The sequence below is a fragment of the Pseudophryne corroboree genome, chromosome 5 (genome assembly GCF_028390025.1).
Source record: "Pseudophryne corroboree isolate aPseCor3 chromosome 5, aPseCor3.hap2, whole genome shotgun sequence".
Lineage (NCBI taxonomy): Eukaryota > Metazoa > Chordata > Amphibia > Anura > Myobatrachidae > Pseudophryne > Pseudophryne corroboree.
The window spans coordinates 534,317,754-534,337,805 of NC_086448.1; the positions used below are offsets into that span (position 1 = coordinate 534,317,754).

The window sequence follows — 20,052 nt, forward strand, 5'->3', positions numbered from 1 at the left end:
ATCTGGACAAAACTTATACTCATCAATTTTTTAAGATATAATGAGACAGTATAGGAATGGAAAGAGCAGCAGAGGGAGAAAAAGAAGAGGGGAGAAACAGAAACACAAGATCAGAAACCAGAGGAGGGGAAGAAAAGTAGTAATGTTGATGGGTGGGGTGACCTGGCCGGCCCCGTCCAAATGGAAAAAGACGAAAAACGTTATGTATATTGTTTGAAGCTTACGATAGGGCCAAGCCCCATTAACGGAAAGGAGGAGAGGTCTTAAAAAAGGACATCCATGGTTCCCAGGTCCTAAGAAAGGCCTCTGAGGAACCTTTTAAGATGCTAGTAATATGTTCCATAGTATAGATGTGCCATATCTTCCCTACAATTTCTCCTTGAGTGGGAGCCTCTGTGGATTTCCAAGTCGATGCAATGGCACATCTAGCTGCCAGGACTATATAGGTGAACAATTTAGTCTGACATCGCAAGGCCCCAGGGAGTGATACAGAGAGAAGGAAGTGCTTGGGACACATGGGGATGGAGATCTCCAGGATCGAACTGAAAAGGGATCCCAGTTCCCTCCAGAGAGGGAGAAGTCTAGGGCATTCCCACCAAATATGCAAGAACGTACCATCCATTGTTTTACATCTCCAGCAGAGTTGAGATGTGTCTGGAAACATCTTGGCAAGTCGGGTGGGAACATAATACCATCTATAGAAGAGCTTGTATGCATTTTCCTTCGCTCGGACACAAATAGAGCTAGATGCTAAGCTAATGTAGATATCCGTCCACTCCTCAGTGTCAAATGTTTCCCCCAGATCCGATTCCCACGCCCTTTCATGAGGCTCCTTATCCAATTGTCCTGGGGGAACCAGTGATCTATAAATAGTGGAGATAAGTCCTTTAGTCGAGTTTGTGCGCATTGCAAGAACTTCCAGAGAAGTTAACAGCCTATGATTAATCTGTGTAAGAAGCGTGGAGTGGAAATGTCGGATTTGCAGGTATTGGAAGAAGAGTGTATGAGGCAAAGCATATTTAGATTGTAATTCTGCAAAGTTTGGGAACAGTGAGTCTGAGGCCAGGTCATTTAGTAACCTAATCCCCTCCCTCCGCCAATGTGGCAAGGCATTAGGGTGACGGCCTGGCTGAAACAAGGGATTACCAAATATCGGGACCAAAGGACTAGGGGGCGGTGCTAACTGGAATTTCCGATTAGCCAAATCACAGACGTCTAAGGAGTGGGAGACTACTGGGTGGGATTTAACGGAGCGGGGGCGTGTTGAAGAGGGAAGCCACAATAAGGAGGAAAATTAAGAGAGTCGGCCTCAATTGAGACCCAGACCCTCTCAGCTCTTGGAGTATTCCATTGAGTACATTGTGCTAGTGTGGCCGCTATATAATAGGCCTTGAAGTCTGGGACCCCTAGGCCACCCTCCGAGGTGTGTTTTTGCAGTGTAACACGTTCACTCTGGGCTTCTTTTTGGACCAGATGAATTGGGACGAAGCGTGTTGAAGGTTTTTAAAGACATAAGGCGGCACCCGAACAGGGAGAGTTTGAAACAAATAGAGGAGTCTGGGCAACAGGTTCATTTTAACGGCATAGATACGACCGATCCAAGAGATATAATGGCTTCCCCAGTTTTCAAGGTCTCTCTGGAGTCGGGCGAGCAGGCTGGGGAAATTGGCCTGAAAAAGGTGAGAGTAATTTTTGGTTATAGCAACTCCCAGGTATGTAAGTTTCCTTGTATTCCAATGAAAATTAAACCTATGTGTTAAATTATCTTTCATATTTTGCTGAATATAAAAGTCTAAGACCTCAGTCTTATCAGTATTAATTTTATAGCCAGAGTGTGCACCAAACTCCTCTATTTCACGAAAAAGATGAGGCAAAGAATGTACAGGGTCGGAAATTGTAAGCAGCACATCGTCTGCATACATTGCAATTTTGTGTTTAACAGCACCCACCTTTATCCCTTTAATGAGTGGATTGGCTCGAATCCGCGCAGCAAGGGGTTCTATAGTTAGAGCGTATATCAAAGAAGAGAGCGGACAGCCTTGCCGCGTGTCATTAGCTATTTGAAAAGGAGAAGACATCACTCTATTGGCAAGTACAGCCGCCCTGGGGTTGTTATATATTGCCGATACTCCCTGAAAGAAGCGGCCCGTAATCCCCACCTGTTGTATCGTGTGAAACATAAACAGCCATTGAATCCGATCGAATGCCTTTTCGGCGTCTAAACCCAGGACCATAGACGGCTTCTTTTGTTTGTGTATTTCATGTATCAGATCCACCGTTCTATGCGTGTTATCTAAGGCTTGGCGCCCAGGTATAAAACCGACTTGATCAGGATGGATCAGTTGAGGGAGCAAGGGCCCCAGCCTATTAGCCAGTAATTTTGCGTAGATCTTGATGTCAACATTTAAGAGTGATATGGGCCTATAATTAGTAACCAGCTCAGGATCTCGACTGGGTTTAGGGATCACAACTATACTTGCCAAAGAAGTCAGGACATCAAAAGAAGCACCGCGCAATATATCGTTAAAAAAATTAGAGAGAAAGGGAGTTCCGCCGCACACTTTTTATAGTATACAGGGGAAAAACCATCCGGGCCTGGGGCAGCTGACACTTTAAGATTCTTAATGGCACTAAGGATTTCTTTATCCGTAAAGTCAGCATTTAGGTCCAAGAGGTGCTGGTCAGAAACACGAGGGAGTATAATATTAGTGAAAAAAGAGGAAAGAGAAGGAGTATCTTGTGTGTCATGCTGGGGTGTGGTAGTAGGGAGATTATAAAGTGTTTCATAGTAGGGGAGGGGTCCTGGGGTGCACACCGGTAATGAGAGGTGCGACCCTGCGGAGACCTTTCAGTAGAACTGCATACAAAGAAAAAGGTTGCAGGTGCACAATTCAAACATTACCAAATTATTAATAATAATAATTGCAATAAAATTTTGCATTTTAAGCGAGGTTCTTCGCATAGTTATGGCCATAAGTAACGGCTTGCCCACCGCGTCCAGGTGACCTCATTAGTCGGGCAAGTCCCTAACATTTTGGGGGGTACAAATCTAGGGTGCGGGACCCCCCAAAATGAAGCAGCTGAGTGACCCCAGGGCAACACAAAAGTGAAAAAATATATAGTGAAAAAGTGAAAATAGGTTAGTGAGAGGCTGCTGAAAACAGCAGGGGTAAATTAGTGAGAGGTAGTGAAGGGGGAGATAAAGTAGTGAGAGGTAAAGTAGTGAAAAGTGAAGGTAGGAAAGCAGCCTCTCACTAACCTATTTTCACTTTTTCACTATATATTTTTTCACTTTTGTGTTGCCCTGGGGTCACTCAGCTGCTTCATTTTGGGGGGTCCCGCACCCTAGATTTGTACCCCCCAAAATGTTAGGGACTTGCCCGACTAATGAGGTCACCTGGACGCGGTGGGCAAGCCGTTACTTATGGCCATAACTATGCGAAGAACCTCGCTTAAAATGCAAAATTTTATTGCAATTATTATTATTAATAATTTGGTAATGTTTGAATTGTGCACCTGCAACCTTTTTCTTTGTATGCAGTTCTACTGAAAGGTCTCCGCAGGGTCGCACCTCTCATTACCGGTGTGCACCCCAGGACCCCTCCCCTGTATACCTAATGCTGTGTATTCACATACACAATAGAAGGCCAGAGACCCCTTCTGCCTGGTGGTAGCACCCACGCCCACCTGTCCTATATATTGGTTTTAATTAGGTTCCTGACATTTCTTAGACTGCATGCAGAGCAAGGTGAGTCCTGCACAAATGTATATTGGATTATCAGATGGGGGTGCATTTCCGGGGTGTGGGTCCCCCTGAACTGTTGTGGCTGTTTTGCCTCAGGAGCAACACATATTAACACTTATTTTCATATTTACTTTCATCCCTATCGTGTGTTTTGTTTCAATGTAATTCATTTCCTACCTTCACTTTTCACTACTTTACCTCTCACTACTTTATCTCCCCCTTCACTACCTCTCACTAATTTACCCCTGCTGTTTTCAGCAGCCTCTCACTAACCTATTTTCACTTTTTCACTATATATTTTTTCACTTTTGTGTTGCCCTGGGGTCACTCAGCTGCTTCATTTTGGGGGGTCCCGCACCCTAGATTTGTACCCCCCAAAATGTTAGGGACTTGCCCGACTAATGAGGTCACCTGGACGCGGTGGGCAAGCCGTTACTTATGGCCATAACTATGCGAAGAACCTCGCTTAAAATGCAAAATTTTATTGCAATTATTATTATTAATAATTTGGTAATGTTTGAATTGTGCACCTGCAACCTTTTTCTTTGTATGCAGTTCTACTGAAAGGTCTCCGCAGGGTCGCACCTCTCATTACCGGTGTGCACCCCAGGACCCCTCCCCTGTATACCTAATGCTGTGTATTCACATACACAATAGAAGGCCAGAGACCCCTTCTGCCTGGTGGTAGCACCCACGCCCACCTGTCCTATATATTGGTTTTAATTAGGTTCCTGACATTTCTTAGACTGCATGCAGAGCAAGGTGAGTCCTGCACAAATGTATATTGGATTATCAGATGGGGGTGCATTTCCGGGGTGTGGGTCCCCCTGAACTGTTGTGGCTGTTTTGCCTCAGGAGCAACACATATTAACACTTATTTTCATATTTACTTTCATCCCTATCGTGTGTTTTGTTTCAATGTAATTCATTTCCTACCTTCACTTTTCACTACTTTACCTCTCACTACTTTATCTCCCCCTTCACTACCTCTCACTAATTTACCCCTGCTGTTTTCAGCAGCCTCTCACTAACCTATTTTCACTTTTTCACTATATATTTTTTCACTTTTGTGTTGCCCTGGGGTCACTCAGCTGCTTCATTTTGGGGGGTCCCGCACCCTAGATTTGTACCCCCCAAAATGTTAGGGACTTGCCCGACTAATGAGGTCACCTGGACGCGGTGGGCAAGCCGTTACTTATGGCCATAACTATGCGAAGAACCTCGCTTAAAATGCTAAATTTTATTGCAATTATTATTATTAATAATTTGGTAATGTTTGAATTGTGCACCTGCAACCTTTTTCTTTGTATGCAGTTCTACTGAAAGGTCTCCGCAGGGTCGCACCTCTCATTACCGGTGTGCACCCCAGGACCCCTCCCCTGTATACCTAATGCTGTGTATTCACATACACAATAGAAGGCCAGAGACCCCTTCTGCCTGGTGGTAGCACCCACGCCCACCTGTCCTATATATTGGTTTTAATTAGGTTCCTGACATTTCTTAGACTGCATGCAGAGCAAGGTGAGTCCTGCACAAATGTATATTGGATTATCAGATGGGGGTGCATTTCCGGGGTGTGGGTCCCCCTGAACTGTTGTGGCTGTTTTGCCTCAGGAGCAACACATATTAACACTTATTTTCATATTTACTTTCATCCCTATCGTGTGTTTTGTTTCAATGTAATTCATTTCCTACCTTCACTTTTCACTACTTTACCTCTCACTACTTTATCTCCCCCTTCACTACCTCTCACTAATTTACCCCTGCTGTTTTCAGCAGCCTCTCACTAACCTATTTTCACTTTTTCACTATATATTTTTTCACTTTTGTGTTGCCCTGGGGTCACTCAGCTGCTTCATTTTGGGGGGTCCCGCACCCTAGATTTGTACCCCCCAAAATGTTAGGGACTTGCCCGACTAATGAGGTCACCTGGACGCGGTGGGCAAGCCGTTACTTATGGCCATAACTATGCGAAGAACCTCGCTTAAAATGCAAAATTTTATTGCAATTATTATTATTAATAATTTGGTAATGTTTGAATTGTGCACCTGCAACCTTTTTCTTTGTATGCAGTTCTACTGAAAGGTCTCCGCAGGGTCGCACCTCTCATTACCGGTGTGCACCCCAGGACCCCTCCCCTGTATACCTAATGCTGTGTATTCACATACACAATAGAAGGCCAGAGACCCCTTCTGCCTGGTGGTAGCACCCACGCCCACCTGTCCTATATATTGGTTTTAATTAGGTTCCTGACATTTCTTAGACTGCATGCAGAGCAAGGTGAGTCCTGCACAAATGTATATTGGATTATCAGATGGGGGTGCATTTCCGGGGTGTGGGTCCCCCTGAACTGTTGTGGCTGTTTTGCCTCAGGAGCAACACATATTAACACTTATTTTCATATTTACTTTCATCCCTATCGTGTGTTTTGTTTCAATGTAATTCATTTCCTACCTTCACTTTTCACTACTTTACCTCTCACTACTTTATCTCCCCCTTCACTACCTCTCACTAATTTACCCCTGCTGTTTTCAGCAGCCTCTCACTAACCTATTTTCACTTTTTCACTATATATTTTTTCACTTTTGTGTTGCCCTGGGGTCACTCAGCTGCTTCATTTTGGGGGGTCCCGCACCCTAGATTTGTACCCCCCAAAATGTTAGGGACTTGCCCGACTAATGAGGTCACCTGGACGCGGTGGGCAAGCCGTTACTTATGGCCATAACTATGCGAAGAACCTCGCTTAAAATGCAAAATTTTATTGCAATTATTATTATTAATAATTTGGTAATGTTTGAATTGTGCACCTGCAACCTTTTTCTTTGTATGCAGTTCTACTGAAAGGTCTCCGCAGGGTCGCACCTCTCATTACCGGTGTGCACCCCAGGACCCCTCCCCTGTATACCTAATGCTGTGTATTCACATACACAATAGAAGGCCAGAGACCCCTTCTGTCTGGTGGTAGCACCCACGCCCACCTGTCCTATATATTGGTTTTAATTAGGTTCCTGACATTTCTTAGACTGCATGCAGAGCAAGGTGAGTCCTGCACAAATGTATATTGGATTATCAGATGGGGGTGCATTTCCGGGGTGTGGGTCCCCCTGAACTGTTGTGGCTGTTTTGCCTCAGGAGCAACACATATTAACACTTATTTTCATATTTACTTTCATCCCTATCGTGTGTTTTGTTTCAATGTAATTCATTTCCTACCTTCACTTTTCACTACTTTACCTCTCACTACTTTATCTCCCCCTTCACTACCTCTCACTAATTTACCCCTGCTGTTTTCAGCAGCCTCTCACTAACCTATTTTCACTTTTTCACTATATATTTTTTCACTTTTGTGTTGCCCTGGGGTCACTCAGCTGCTTCATTTTGGGGGGTCCCGCACCCTAGATTTGTACCCCCCAAAATGTTAGGGACTTGCCCGACTAATGAGGTCACCTGGACGCGGTGGGCAAGCCGTTACTTATGGCCATAACTATGCGAAGAACCTCGCTTAAAATGCAAAATTTTATTGCAATTATTATTATTAATAATTTGGTAATGTTTGAATTGTGCACCTGCAACCTTTTTCTTTGTATGCAGTTCTACTGAAAGGTCTCCGCAGGGTCGCACCTCTCATTACCGGTGTGCACCCCAGGACCCCTCCCCTGTATACCTAATGCTGTGTATTCACATACACAATAGAAGGCCAGAGACCCCTTCTGCCTGGTGGTAGCACCCACGCCCACCTGTCCTATATATTGGTTTTAATTAGGTTCCTGACATTTCTTAGACTGCATGCAGAGCAAGGTGAGTCCTGCACAAATGTATATTGGATTATCAGATGGGGGTGCATTTCCGGGGTGTGGGTCCCCCTGAACTGTTGTGGCTGTTTTGCCTCAGGAGCAACACATATTAACACTTATTTTCATATTTACTTTCATCCCTATCGTGTGTTTTGTTTCAATGTAATTCATTTCCTACCTTCACTTTTCACTACTTTACCTCTCACTACTTTATCTCCCCCTTCACTACCTCTCACTAATTTACCCCTGCTGTTTTCAGCAGCCTCTCACTAACCTATTTTCACTTTTTCACTATATATTTTTTCACTTTTGTGTTGCCCTGGGGTCACTCAGCTGCTTCATTTTGGGGGTTCCCGCACCCTAGATTTGTACCCCCCAAAATGTTAGGGACTTGCCCGACTAATGAGGTCACCTGGACGCGGTGGGCAAGCCGTTACTTATGGCCATAACTATGCGAAGAACCTCGCTTAAAATGCAAAATTTTATTGCAATTATTATTATTAATAATTTGGTAATGTTTGAATTGTGCACCTGCAACCTTTTTCTTTGTTTCATAGTAGGTTTGAAATTCCTGAACAATTGTCTCTGGGTCACATGTGACGGTCCCTGTGTGATGAGACTTCAATTTGTTAATTAAATTCGAGGCCTTTTTTTCCCGGAGCTTATTAGCAAAAACAGAATCAGCTTTATCTGCTTTATCGTAATATTTCTGTTGCAGTCGTTGTAAAATGAAGGCCGATCTACGGGACAATATAGTGTTGAGTCTGCCTCTTAGCGTGTTTATTTCAGAAAGTAAGGTAGGGGAGGGGTGCAATTGATGTTCGAGCAATAGAGACGATATTTCGGTTTCTAGAGAAGAAATTTCACTTTGGGTCTGCTTTCGACGGTGAGATGCTGCGCTAATGAGCTTACCTCTAATCGTGGCTTTATGAGCCTCCCAAACAATACTATTAGCTATCTCATCAGATACATTGATCTCAAAGTATTCCAATATGGCAGATCTAACGTCTCGGAGAGTAGACGGATCCAATAATAGGCTATCATCCAACCTCCAGGACCCAGACCTACCACTGGAGCTACAGAGATCAAACAGGTTGATAGTTCCCGAGTGGTCTGTCCACGAGATGGGCTTTATACCTGCATAAGTAACCATCGGTGCTAGGGAACGAGAGACTAGTATCATATCAATTCTGGCATATATTTGGTAAGAGTAATGGGTATAGTCTCTAGCCATAGAATTTTTGAGGCGCCAGGAATCCAGCAACATCATCCTATTAATACCATCACCTAAGACCTGTGCCGTTCGCAGTACCTCAGGGGAATGTTTAATTTGTGTAGGGCCTTTTTATCAAGGGATGGGTCGAGCACTGCATTAAAATCCCCACCAATAAGAATATGGCCTTGTGCGAACCGCTCAATTTGCCTAACTGTACTTCGGAAGAAGCGTCCTTGGCCAGTATTTGGAGCATACAGGTTGACTAGGGTAATCATCTCAGCTCCAATGGTGCCCAACAGCATAAGAAATCTGCCTTCCGGGTCTATCCGGGATTTAGAGAGAGTAAAGGGAACCTTATTGGAAATCAAGATTGCAACACCCCTTTTTTTGCATGGGGCAGAAGCAAAATAGGATTGGGGAAAGCGCTTACCTCGTAATTGAGAATGAGTGCCAGTCATGTGAGTTTCCTGGAGCATCACGATGTCAGCTTTCTCTCGCCTACAGGTATCCAGGACCATTGTACACCGCCTAGGGGAATTGAGGCCATTAACGTTCAAAGAGAAGACCTTCAGACCCATAGGGGAGGCCAGACATGAAAAGCTCTTGCGTTCTGCTGAGAGAACCTTGAAAAATTGAACAGGGCCGGTCGAGTCAGGGGGAGAGGAGGAAGAGGGAGAGAAGGAGAGAAGAGAAAGGAGGAGAAAGGAAAAGGACAGAAGAACAAGAAGAAAAGGAAAAACAAGAACAGAAGGCCTGAACAGGCCAAAACCCCTTGTAGAGTAAGCCCAAATGATAGGGCCATTCAAAGTGACAGTGAGAAACACACTAGAATAGAGAAGGGGGAAAAGAGAACACTAGATAAACAGGTACTATAACAATAACCTCGACAGGTGGAGGAGAGAAAATCTAGGGCCGATAAGACACCATGGGCCCCCAAACCAGTCAAAAGACCTCCCAGAAGGGGAGGAGCAATGGAGGTGGATCCGTGATCTACACACCAGGACGTAAAATGGCAAATAACACCTAAAACAAACATACAGAATTATCCAAAAATCGGGACATTATACAAAAATATGCAACTAACAGAAGAAAAAAACGTCGGCTAAGACCAGGGCCATATTAATGACCATCTAAGGCGCCAGCCAACTATAAAAACGCAATGCAAAACAACCCTTAATATTATATAGCGGAAAGGAAGCTATGCCTAACGAGATATCTTATCAAGGCATGGCAGAAACCTATAAGTAAATTGTCCCGTGTCCGTCTCCGGACGTAATATCACACCAAGCAAACAGGAGTCCCAAATCAAGGAGGGGCCGAGTCATTTTTCAGGCCATAACGGACTTGTTGCCAAGACACTTGAGGGGGTCGGGTATGTTGCAGTTTAGGAGAACTCAGTGGGCCAGGGCCAGTATTAGGATCGGGAAGTATATCTAAGTCCTCAAGTAACTTCTGCCCTTGTTCCAGTGACTTGGCCGTGCGCACCGTGTTGTCAGCTAAAACTTGTAGTTGGAAGGGAAAGTTCCATCTGTATTTTAGATTATGCTGGCGCAGGATTCTAGTGATAGGCTGAAGGTCCCTCCTTTTCTGTATAGTAGAAGGTGCTAGATCCTGGAATAATTGGACCTGTGTGTCCCGAAATGTTATGGTCAGCGTATCTCTAGTCGCAACAACGAGCCTCTCCTTCATCTGGTAGTAGTGCAGGCGGGTGATAATATCTCGGGGCTGTTGGCCTGGAGGAGGCCTGGCTCTGAGCGCCTGATGCGCCCTATCGAGGAGAAGGTCGTTATCTTGGAGACCGGGAAGAATGTGCCTGAAGAGGTCCTTGAGAAATGCGGATATAGACGGAGCAGGAATATTCTCAGGGACACCCCGGACCCGCAGGTTATTCCTACGCGACCTGTTCTCCATATCCTCTTGTTTCTCCTTAAGGTCGGCAATTTCAGATCTGAGGAGGGAGAGCTCACGCTCCACTGAGCCTTGATATTGGCATATTTCATCCGTTTTGGACTCCAGGGCGTCTGTCCTTGTACGAAGAGATGTCAATTCAGACTTTAAGTCGTCCACCGCTCGCTTGAGCTCTTGTTGGAATGTCAGCTTAATGCCTTCTACCAGAGTTGTAAGGACTGAATGTATGGACGGGTCTATGTCCAGATCTGACGGGGAATCGGGGGGAGATGACTCCGCACGATATGTATTCTGCGGCAATGCTTTAGATTTGGGTGTAAATATAGAAGGAGTGGCCGCAGCTGACGCCTTCCGGTTCTTGTTAGACATAATAAAAGCCGGTGTTGATAGTTAGATAATACTCAATATACACGGATCCACGGATCGAATGAAAGAATCTGAATGAGGGGGCCACACTATGGCCGGTCGGAATGTGGGACATCTCCAAGTGGCGTGATATCACTCTTGAGACCGTGAGGGTTTATATCCCAGGGCAGTGGTGTTGGGACGGCCGGGAGGGATGGTGGGCGAATCAAATTATCTCAGCCAGCTATCAGGTTCGAGGGGGGGGGGGGAACTGAGCCCCCGGACACAGAGAAGTATCTTCTGCAGCAGAGCAGCGTGCCCACCGAGGGGCAAATACAGAGAAAGGACCAAAATATATCTATCTATCTATCTATCTATCTATATATATATATATATATATATATATATACTTCCAGGAGTCCCAGGAGATCTAGAATAGAGCCAGGGACCAGTTCCTACTTTATCTCTGTTGCAGCAATCAGGTTATTGCATCCGCAGCTCCCTGGTGAGGCTAGCAAGTATTATAGTAAAGAAAATGGCCGCTGCAGCTGTGCTGAGGTGTGCACATACAGCTTACCCCTCCAGGCCTCCAGTTCCGGGCCGTGTGGAAAGCCCTCACTTCCGCCTCCAGCAGGCTCTCTCAGCAAGCGGAGACCGGGGATAGCGTGGTCGCAGACCCGGGGACCGGCCGCACGGGTGCCGCGGCTCTCACTTCCGGGGGGGGGGATGCAGGCGCCGCTCGCAGGGATGAGCGCTCTCCTCTCCGGGCCTCTCCTGTTCCGTACTGTGGCGGCAGGCTGTGCAGCGCTCCGGGCACCTCAGGCAAGGTACCGTACAGTCACGATCTCCGGGAACCAGCGCCCCGTATTTATATTATTCTCTGTACCCTCTTTTTTTTTTTATTATTATTATTTTTTTTATGGTTTTCATATTCATTATATTGTGTGTATTTGAAATGCCAGAAATCGGCATGTTTTATATTATAAAACTGCTCTTCTAATCAATAGGCTCGGAATATGGACTATCATACAGTTATTCTGCCTACTGTGGAAATGAACTATTGTGTTGGATGACAGCTACGACTGACAATCTTTATAAACGGGACTGCGTTGCTTAGCAACAATCAGGAGGATATCGAGAAAGTAAACAGCGCTCCATACTAGAACTTCTAGTGACGTGTATGTGGAGTGAAGCAATAGGGCGGAAGTGATGGTCCGTCCGTAACAGCTGACGCGTATGTGGAGGAGTGAAGGAAAAGGGCGGAAGTGACGGTCCGTCCGTAACAGCTGACTTCCGACGGTTACCTAGCAACCGGAGGTCTCCGGAAATGATCCAGATACGGAGATGAAATACTAAGCGGCCGCCGTTTAGCGGTAACTGATGTGACACTCTCACAATGTAGTAGGATCAATGTTTAACTTTTTAGTGTGGTTTCATAGAGGACTGATTTCAAGATCTTATAAGAAAGATGGTTTGGGATGTACGACCGGAAATGGTCGTCATGACAACCTAAATCAACACATGGAAGTGGCCATGTTTCTTCACAGGTGTTAATACTTGTGATTAAGAATGTGATTGGATACTCTGTGAATAAAAGTGTCTTAGTTTGTATGAGGAGCACATTAGCCTTGAAAAAGGGCCTAGTAAGGCCTGAAACGCGTCGGCGCAGCTGGGGGTGCTTTCTTTGTTGTCTGTGGAAGGAGTTTTTGCCGTAGAATCCAGGACGCCATTTCCCGGGAGGCTACCTGGTGGTAAAGAACACGCTGGTTTGAGGATTACTTATCCTCCCACTATCCGGTAATTACAACCTCTATACACAGCTTGGTGATCACCTTCTATGCTGCATGTGCTCTATTTTATATTTTAACCTGGAGATTTATGATATGTTTATGTGATTTTTTTGATGTGAAGGAATAAAACTGTATTACACTAGATATTCCTATCTTTCCAATTTTATGCTACTACGAATCAAGTTTCTTCTGAGATCGCCCTTCCGTATATGAGGAACTCAGAGAACCCTCTACACGCCTGAACTAAAGTATTGTAAAGGGATGTCCGCATAATTTATTTTTTCCAGTATTTGATCATCTATTGTTGTACATTGTCATTTGGCGCCCAACACAGTTTATTCCATATCTCTTTTGCCAATATATTGTTACTCCGGGAACCAGTGCCTCCAGGCCCCCTGTGGTAACTTCCCGTCGAGAACATATGAGGAATGTTTAAGGATCCATATTAATATGGATCCGTGAATAATAGGTGTCTTTAAAAATGATGTTATTCTATATAGATGTGGAAATATCAAATTTAGAATGAAGCAATGCGCTAAGGAAATAAGGTGCAAACAGTATTTGTATAATCACTATTGTCTAACAGCCAATCACAGACATAGTGAAAGAAAACTGAAAGCGAATAAGACGTTGGGTCAGGGAGTTCTAGACCTCCTTACTATGAGTAGCCTTCATTTTACCAGTTGCCACTCGTGGTCATAGGTGTGCGCACAGGGGGTGCCTGATGCGCACATACACCCCCTAAAGTCTGGCACCTCCCACGCGCAGATATAAATGTTGTGACTTTTGTCCCGGGCCCTGATCAACAAGGGGCCCGAGTGGCAGTGGAGAACATGGGCAGGCACTAGCGAGAGTGACAGGCTTGCCAGTGGTATTTAAAATGCAGCGCCCGATCGCCAGCCAGTTGGAGCTCTCATGCCGGCAGCCAACCAGGAGCAGCGGCTCCTGTTTGGCTGCTGGACCGCTGCTCCTGATTGGCTAGAGGCCTGCGCCGTATTTGTATTGCCGCCGGAGAGCCTGCAGGCTGAGAGGCACAGAGTGAAGGGGAAGCAGGCTGAGTGGCACAGAGTAAAGGGTGGGAGGCTGTGAGACACAGCGTGAAGGGGGAGCAGGCGGAAGGACACAGACTGATGGGGGAGCAGGCTGAGTGGAACAGAGTGAAGAGTGGGAGGCTGAGAGGCACAGAGTGAAGGTGGGCAGGATGAGAGGCACAGAGTGAAGGGTGGGAGGCTGTGAGACACAGAGTGAAGGGGGAGCAGGCTGAGAGGCATAGAGTGAAGGGGGAGCAGGCTGAGATGCACAGAATACAGGTTGGGAGGCTGACAGGCACAGAGTAAAGAGTGGGAGGCTGAGATGCACAGAGTGAAGGTTGGGAGACAGAGAGGCATAGAGTGAGGGGTAAGGCTGAGAGACACAAAATGAAGGGTGGGAGGCTGTGAGACACAGAGTGAAAGGGGAGCAGGCTGAGAGGCATAGAGTGAAGGGGGAGCAGGCTGAAATGCACAGCGTAAAGGTTGGGAGGCTGACAGGCACAGAGTGAAGAGTGGGAGGCTGAGAGGCACAGAATAAAGGATGGGAGGCATAGAGTGAAGGGGTAAGGCTGAAAGACATAGAGAGAGGGGGATTGTGAGAGATTTGGACGAGAGATGGTGTGGCAGAGAGACGCAGGCAAGAGATGATGCGGTGGCTGAGATATGCAGGGGAATGATGGGGTGGCTGAGAGACAAGGGGAGGAGAGGATGGTAAGTTAGAAAGATGCAGGCACGAGATGATGGTGTGGCATAACTCATTTGGTAACTATAAATTACTTTACTGTAAAGCTGCTTAGTAATATGCTGCAAATGTTAAACTTAAGTTTGTCAGTATTTTTTTACTGCAAAGACTGACACAAAACATCCTAAAGCATAAGATGTGTTTGTATTCTGCTGTGTTTCCTACTTCCGCTAAGATCTGGCTTTTTCAATGTTTTTTTTTGTGTGGATCTGGCTTTTTCAATGTCTTTATTTTATATGGATCTGGATTTTTCAATGTACCCTATTTTATGCAGTTCTGGCTATTTGAGTGTATTTCATGTGAATCTATAAATATTTGTATGTGGATATAATTCCGATCCAGTTAAAATGATCTATGTAACGTTAACCTTGTTTATATGCAAATGCCAATGCCTGCATCCCATTCAACGCTCCCCCCTTTTTTTTGCATTCTTATGCTCTCCCTCTTGAACTAATTGTAAAATAGTGCTAGTCACGCCCAATAGGTGCTGCTAGCCACGCCCAATATATGGTGCTAGCCACGCTCAATATATGGTGCTAGTCATGCCCAATAGGCGGTGCCAGACATGGCCCTCCGGTTGTGCACCCCCCAAATAAAATGGCCTGCGCATGCCTATGCTCGTGGTCTTTTACTTTGCCATATAATAGTAATATTTTTAACATCTTTTTGAGAAAGGCTATTTGGTAAAATCTGCATGAGATAACATTTTTTGATAAAACTATTGTTTTGATTATTGACAGTCGACCATCAGAGAACGGGAGAGATTTCCAATTATCCAATAAATTTGTAATTCTATATCCATCACCAACAGCAGGGAACTACTGGGATTAGAGATGAAAAGCAACATATCTAAAAAAAAGTGTAACCTGCAGGGATACATTACCAACTGAGAAAGTGGACTAGAATACAGTGTCTTTAAAATATCAACGAAAGAGGAAGAAACATAATTATGTTTCCAAACCACAAGATCAAATGCCTTTTCCGCATCAACTTAAACCATCACACTAAGGGGGTCATTCCGAGTTGATGGCGCGCTAGCAGTTTTTAGCAGCCGTGCAAACGCATTGTTGCTGCCCACTGGGGAGTGTATTTTTGCTTTGCAGAAGTGCGAACGCTTGTGCAGCAGATCGCCTGCAAAATCTTTTTGTGCAAAACAAGATCAGCCCTGTAGTTACTCTTCGTGTGCGTTGATTCTAACGATAGAGGGACGGCTTTTGACGTCACACACCCACCCAGCGAATGCCCAGCCACACCTGCGTTTTTTCTGCCTCGCCTGCGTTTCTCTAAGCACTCCCTGAAAACGGTCAGTTGACACCGAGAAACGCCCTCTTTCTGTCACTCTCCTTGCGGCCAGCTGTGCGATTGTAATTGTCGCTAGAACCAGTGCAAAACCACAATGGACTTTGTACCCGTACGACGCGCGTGCGCATTGTAGAGCATACGCATGCGTAGATTAGCCATTTTTTTCACTGATCGCTACTCAGTGAACAACGGCAGCTAGCGATTAACTCGGAATGACCCCCTAAGAGTAGAACAGTGAGAAGAATGAATATGTTGAACAGCAGCTAAAAGCCCCTGAATGTTAATTACAGAATGTCTCCCCAAGATAATCTAGTCTGATTTGTATGTATAATTTGTGGTACCACTGTATCAACTAAGTCTTCCGACACTCTAGGAAATATAAGATAACACCACATAATGGAAATGGCATCTTCAGCTTGGGCAGAAGTAGAATTGTTTGAGTAAAGTGAAGCATAAAATGATCTCATAATGACTGTGATTTGGCAACTGGTGGTAGTTGAGAGAGTTCATAGAGTAAGCCAAACTCCTAGTACTGTACATCAAACGCAGGCAAAAAGATCATTATTTTTCACTGCCTCAACTACTTACACAAACAAATGATTTGGGTGGCCTCTAAAAAAAAAAAGTCCATTATATGGGAAGGTAAAAAACTACATTTTTCAAGACTATTCGATGGAATTGCCCAGAGCCTGTAAGGTCTTCTCTATTTGCACCCAACTGGTAGCAGATACATGTAAATCTGCTCTTATTTATCCTGCTAGATTCAGAATGTGTGATGGCTCATCTTATAAGGACTTTTATAATCCTGCTGATGCTATAGCCTATCTCCGTGAGGAAATGGAGGCTTATTATTTTTATATTTATATAACGCTCTTACTCCAACAGGACTCAAGGTGCTTTACAGACATCAAAACCAATGCACATGCTACAGAAAATTTTAAGTAACACAGCATTAGACAAGCCGCACAGACATAAAAAGAAAACCTAGAGCGCACAGTAAGCAATATAGGAATGGTGTAGACATATTGGGTAATAACTTCCATGGGTTGTGTATTCCACCCTCACAAGGTACCAGATAAATCAACCGTCTTGGCCGCACTGCGTAGGATTACCCTGGGTGGAACAGTCTACCCCTAGAAGAGATGACACAAAATGGGGTGATTGCAGCATCTTAATGCTCAGAGTAGAGTCCCAACAAAACTGTCAGGTCCATGTATTTTTCATCCCATCCACAAGCATACCAGATGAGGCAGCCATGTTGGGTGCACTACGAAGGTTACATTGTGGGAGTTGAGCTGTACAAGGGCCCAATGCATATATGGGAGGAACCATCAGAGGCATCCAACTGGGGTGCACTGCTGGGGTGTAGTACGGTATGCCGGCGCTCGGGCTCCCGGCGACCAGCATACCGGCGCCGGGATCCGACCGCCGGCATTCCGACAGCGTGGCGAGCGCAAAGGAGCCCCTTGCGGGCTCGCTGCGCTCGCCACGCTGTGGGCACGGTGGCGCGCTAAGCGCGCCACACTATTTTATTCTCCCTCCAGGGGGATCGTAGACCCCCACGAGGGAGAATAGTTGTCAGTATGCCGGGTGTCGGGATTCCGGCGCTGGTATACTGTGCGCCGGTATCCCGACATTCGGCATACAGAAGACCACCCGCACTGCGCACGTATGTAACGCATCCCGGCCCAGGGGCAGTACGAACATATAGTGGCTCTGCTATTCCATTTAATTATTTATTTAATAAGATAAAAGAGGACTGCCCTAGGTAACTTCTTACAAGATGTAAGAAAGAAAGAAAAAGTATGACTCTTGTTGGGGAGCACTCTTGTTGTATCGTGTTGTCTAATGATTAGTTATGTGTATAAGAAATAGTCAATTCTTTATTTCTACTCTTAAAATAAGTGGGAACTCAGCACAAAACAAAAATCAGTAATGAAATTTAACATAAATGAATATTAGCATTCCAACAATGAGACAAATATTCTCTAGAAAAAATTGGGAATGTTCAGATCTTGTTTATGCTTAGATAAATACATATTGGAAGATAGCTACATACCATGCTGCTTCCGTCTGCCAAAGATCTGTACAAACTGTGTTTGTATTAATAAAGCCCTGAATAGGGATGATTTCAAGCGAGGGACCACCCCCTGACTGAGATCTAACCCTGATAGTTCGAGTCCGTCTTGGAGAAAATTGCATTCGATGAACAGAGGTGAGATCTAGACACAGTGAAGTAATAAGAGCTGCTCCATGGAAGTGAACAAGCCCGTGACCGGGTGAAACGCGTTTTCCCCTCTTTCCTGCGGGCCCCTCTCCTACCTGAAGACTGCATGGGTGATATTTGACATTTACCTGCATTAACTAACTGTTCTTTTGGCTCTAATTTAAATTATCACTAGCCTAAGTTAGACCTTGTTTTGCATATTGCCATTGGATCTTTCTAGGGGCATTATAACTAAGCTTAAAGTGATTTGTAATTATGATTTGCTCCATCAATACCAGCTTTGATGTTTCATCTTTATACTGTTAGATGCAGGTAAAACCCCTCATTTAATGAATGAAGGTATCCTCAGGTATACACATATATATCATTTTTGTGTGGTTCCGCAGTCAAATCTGTTTCAAATATCTCAAACTGTGTTTTTTCATGGTTTCACTCTGGTACAACCCTGTTGAGTCCTATGTATATCATGTTTTTCTGACAAATTGCATATGGTTCTAAAGACTGAAATCAGTATAACCAAATATGGTTTTGGATGTATGACCTATTGTGTTGAAAATTGACAAACTGCATATGGTTCTAAAGACTGAAATCAGTATAACCAAATATGTCTTTGGACGTAGGACCTATTGTGCTGAAAATTGATTATTAGAGTCTTCACTGTCACTGGCGCTCCACTGTACTAATTAAAGTACACAGTTAGGACCAGTAGTGGTGTGTGATCTGGCACCAAGTCCTCCGCCGGTACTGCGATTATACGTAGGGGGTCCTTTAATATCTCATTTCCTCCTGCTCTAATATCCTTATTATTAACATCCTCAAAATTTTCTCATCTATACGGCATGATTGGTTCTTGCTCAATATCGCAATATCCATCACAGTGTTTTCTATATTAATGCAATCCCTTCTCTTTCTCTCTCTTTCCCATTTCATCCATTTCTTTTTTCCGTGAACTCTCATCCACGATTCTGGTGAACGTGTCCCCCAGGAGACACGTTTCTCCCGTCTAACGAGGACAGCAGATTCACGCTCCCAAAATCTATCCTTCTCCTGTTTTCCCCCCATCTTTTTCCTCCACTCCCTTCTCAGAAAGCAATCCATTTTCTGTTTCGGTGCACTCTCATTAGTGGCACAGGGAAAATCTTCCTACGACCATACCCCTACGCTCACGCCCAATCTCGTCCGATCTTGGAAGCTAAACGGAGGTGGGCTAGGTCAGTACCTAGTTGGGCGACCGCTAGGGAATACCCAGTGCAGTAGGAAGACTGCATTCCCTGTGAGATAACACTAACAGCAGGATCACCACTTTCACTTATTCTTATTACTTCACTGTGTCTAGATCTCACCTCTGTTCATCGTATGCAATTTTCTCCAAGACGGACTCGAACTATCAGGGTTAGATCTCAGTCAGGGGGTGGTCCCTCGCTTGAAATCATCCCTATTCAGGGCTTTATTAATACAAACACAGTTTGTACAGATCTTTGGCAGACGGAAGCAGCATGGTATGTAGCTATCTTCCAATATGCATTTATCTAAGCATAAACAAGATCAGAACATTCCCAATTTTTTCTAGAGAATATTTGTCTCATTGTTGGAATGCTAATATCCATTTATGTTAAATTTCATTACTGATTTTTGTTTTGTGCTGAGTTCCCACTTATTTTAAGAGTAGAAATAAAGAATTGACTATTTCTTATACACATAACTAATCATTAGACAACACGATACAACAAGAGTGCGCCCCAACAAGAGTCATACTTTTTCTTTCTTTCTTTGTTACATTTTGCCTTCTCTTTGACTCTGGGCGCACCGCCACATGGACAGATGGGAATAATGAATATTTAATATTACTGTCCGATTTTTGGTTTAAGTATCATCATCTCATATATATCTAATTAGGCCGGTGCAGGACAAACCTCCTTTTTTTGAAACTTCTTACATGAAGCAGATACACG

At 44.6% G+C, this 20,052-nt stretch overlaps 1 pseudogene; it reads left to right on the forward strand.

Moving 5' to 3' along the window:
• The first annotated feature begins 19,241 nt into the window (after window positions 1-19,241).
• LOC134929725 (5S ribosomal RNA) lies at window positions 19,242-19,360 on the forward strand (annotated as a pseudogene).
• Window positions 19,361-20,052: the final 692 nt, after the last annotated feature.